Source organism: Lolium rigidum, chromosome 5 (assembly GCF_022539505.1).
Source record: "Lolium rigidum isolate FL_2022 chromosome 5, APGP_CSIRO_Lrig_0.1, whole genome shotgun sequence".
In the NCBI taxonomy this organism is placed as follows: domain Eukaryota; kingdom Viridiplantae; phylum Streptophyta; class Magnoliopsida; order Poales; family Poaceae; genus Lolium; species Lolium rigidum.
In genome coordinates, this window is record NC_061512.1 from 183,232,318 (window position 1) to 183,236,085 (window position 3,768).

Sequence of the window (3,768 nt, forward strand, 5' to 3'; positions counted from 1 at the left end):
TTCATGCATCGATGCATGAAACTTCCTCTGTTTTTATGCGTAAAACCACTATCAAAAATATTTTTTACCAACATTTTTGTGTGGCGATACATTTTGCCGATATGTAATGTCACCAACACTAATTGAGTAAAATTAATTATATATTTTTACATTGTAATATGGTGTTCATTAATGTAAAAATTGCATGTAGCTACAAAGAAAGAGCCACCACATGTAATGTGTTTAATTATCCCTCTCAAAACAATTGTATTATTTTCATATAAATAATTTTCTTATTTATTACTCTCTCCGATCTAAAATAGAAAACAATCCTCAAATTTTGTTGGTTAACGATTTACAACTTTGACTTTGATTTATATATGTAATATGTCTGCAAACATTACATAAATATATATGAAATGAAAGAGAATTATAAGATGAATGCATTGATATCATTTATACATTCTCAATCCATATATTTCTATTAATGGTCAAAGTTTTGCATCAAAGACTGTGCGAAAAAAACCGTGCTTTATATTTTGGAACAGAGGCCGTATTTGTGTTTTCTTGGTATATCTAGATTGTGGCTTATATACAAGAATAAAGGGAATACTATCTATGATACCCATTATTGTGTGTAGTCTAGTGGATTATATGCTCTGTTTCATTATAAATTCCACAAAACATACTCCTCCAGCCTTAAATATTTACCACAGGATTAGATAAAACATAGGCTAAAACATGTCTAGTTTATTATAATGTGGCAGGAGGGAGCATTGTCTCACTCACTGGTAACTATTAACTGGAAAAAAAAAGACTACGGTTGAGTATCATATGGAGGAGGAGGCGTTCTTCCTCCATCGCTTGACAATCTGCAGCAGGATCTCGTTCCAAGTATCGATGGGTCCCGGCAGACACCAGTGCACGCAGTCGTTCGGCACCCGCTCCCTCTTCTTGCTGCCGTCGTCGCCGGCAAACGGGAACGCGTGGAAGTACGGGCCCGGGTGCCCGTCCGCGCGCATGTCCGCTAGGCTCGTCACCTCTAGCGCCTCCACCGTCACCGCGGACCCGCGCGCCCTGGCCTCGTCGGCAGCGGCCGCGGCCTCCTTCGCTCCCGTCCGCCACATCTCCTTGTGCATGTACGACATCTCGTTCTCCCCTGGCGCGTACGGCTGCGTCCGCGCGCACGCGTCCGGGCTGTCCCACTCGCCGACGAAGTGCGCCGGCGAGAACGTCGTCAGCACGGCCAGCTTCTCCCGGCGACCGGCGCTGGAGCGGGCGATGACCTCGCGGAGGGCGTTCTTGGCGGCGAGGCGGAACACACCGAAGAAGCCCGTCTCCGTCCGGTTGGGCTCCGGCGGCGGCGGGCAGTGGTGGCACCCGATCACCGCGCCGCGCTCGTAGTACACCGCCGGGAGCATGAACCACTGCCCGAACGAGAGCACCACCACGTCCACGCCCGGGACCTCCGCCGCCCACCGCTCGTCGGGCTGGTCGAAGTAGATCCTGTTGTGGTCGATCCCGCCCGTGCCCGGCGACGGTGACTTCTCCGTGCCGTTCACCAGGAACGGCGACCAGAACACCGACACCGTCGCGTCGTGCGACGGGAACGCCCACCGCCGGAACTTGCGCTCCTCGCCGCCGTCCTGGACCAGCTCGGCGGGGAACTCCGAGCCGAGGAGGCACACCAGCGACTCGCACTGGTTCCGGGCCAGCGAGTCGCCGACGAACGCGACGTGACGTCCCCGCACCAGCTCAAGGAACTCCGCGGGGGCGAAGGGCGGGAGCGCGCACCCTCGCGGGCGCCACCGCCAGTGAAGGTACCCCGTGTCCGGCCGCCCGTTCACGGCGCAGTTCTGCCCGTCCTTGATCGTCGCGCCGCAGCTCGTCCCGTTGTACCGCGGCCCCGCCGCGTTCGGCACCCATTCCCCTCCGAGTAGTCGCACCGCGTTTCGGGCGCCGGGGACGCCTTGGCCCGCTGCTGCTTTCTTGCCGCCGCCCCTGCTGCAGTACTCAACCCCTGCTGCGTCTTTGAGGTGGAAGCGTAGGAGAGGCCGGTTATGGGAGAAGGGGAGAGGAGGTAGACGAGGAGGGCGAGGGGGGCAATGGCGTAGAGCGACAAGGTGAGGATCTTCTTGGTGAGGCTCTGGTGGAGAGGAGTGGAGACGCCCATGGCAACTGACGAATCAGTTTGTATCACGAGCTACAAGTACTGGATAGTTCACGGAGTCAGTAAGACGGAAAAGGAATGTCTAAATAAAAATTTGCCAGCACAATACTATAGTACTAGCAAATCCCGACAAATATTCACGAGATCCAGGTGATACACAAATATATGGACGAGGCTTGCCTGCGCCCAAGCCGTGCGCCCATCTGTGCGCCCATGAGGCGTGGTGTCCATCCAGCGGTTCCGCAAACATCAGCTAGCGTTAGTACGTTTCGGCAGGAAAAACAAACCGCGAATACGACGAATCCCACCCCGTGATACTCGCACCTACCGATACGAACACGCCCTGCGCGAAGCCCGACCACGACCATGACTCCATGAGTGTCCGAGGCGTCGTGGAGCGTGGGCGTCGTCAACGTCCGCGACGGCGACAAGGTGGGATCTGTGAACGTCGGCCGCGGCCCGCTGTTCGTCTTCACCCTCACCGTCTCGACCCTGAACAGTGCGCCGGACCATGGCATCCTCCGACACGTAGTAGCAGGACGCCAGCGCCTTCACGAGCTCTGTCTTGCCGACGCCCGTTGGGCCAGCGAACACGAAGCTGGCGATCGGGCGGCGGGGCCTCCCAAGGCCGGCGCGCGATCGACGGATGGCGCGGCACACGGCTGTCACGGCGTCGTCCTGGCCGATGACCCGCCGGTGCAGGGTCTCCTTCATATTGCGCAGCTGGTCAGACTCGTCCACAGAGACGTTCTCCACCGGGACGCCTGTCCAGGAGGAGACCACGCGCTGAATGTCGGACTCGGTGACCACCGGCCCGGCGGACGTGATCATGGACAGGAGTTCCAGCTCTTCGCCGCGAAGCTCTGCCACCTGTAATCACATAACAAAAGTGAATAAGCCGCAGGGTGATTGATCCATTCTAGTAGTAGACATGCCGCTGCTATTGAGTGCTCCCCGAGCGGGTTCTCAACCGGTGCGCCGCCTTGTGATCTGCCTGCTCGACCCTAACAAAGCTACCCACCTCTACCCAGTGGCTCAAATGGTCGTCCCTCATCCTCAACTCGGAGCTCGGCGGCCTCTTCGGCGCTGCGCAGGACCGCGACATGCTGTTCGAGGCTCAGCCAACGCTAGACTGCATGTCGCCGGGGCTCGACCTTTCGGAGGCGGGGCTCTTCAGCTTGAACCAGGCAACCTGACGGACAATTAGAAGCAGTTCATGACCACGGCGTCACCGGAGCATATGGTGGAACGGTTGCGAAGCTCGGCTACTTAATGGTAGACTAGGGCCGGACTGCTGGCCAGTTCAAGTTATCATACATGCCGTGTGTCGATTTTGTGCACGAGGAAGCCCCAGCTCCAAGTTTAGGCCGTGGAAACAGATAGAGAAGAAGTATAATCGGTGTGCTATACAAATTAGTTTTGTACTGATGTGAGACGACCGTGTACTGCCCGTATTTTCATTTTTCTTCTGCAAAGAAATAGCACACACGCGGGGAAAATAGGCGGAAAGGACGCGATGGAGGCCACGTACCCATGGTGCACGGATGGTCGCACGCCCGCGGCGCAGGCAAGCCTCGTCCCAAATATATTCGCAACATCCAAGTATTTCCATGTTTACA

At 55.6% G+C, this 3,768-nt stretch overlaps 1 pseudogene; it reads right to left on the reverse strand.

Annotated features, from left to right (window-relative positions):
- Positions 1-809: 809 nt before the first annotated feature.
- On the reverse strand, positions 810-3,254 carry LOC124656817 (annotated as a pseudogene).
- Positions 3,255-3,768: the final 514 nt, after the last annotated feature.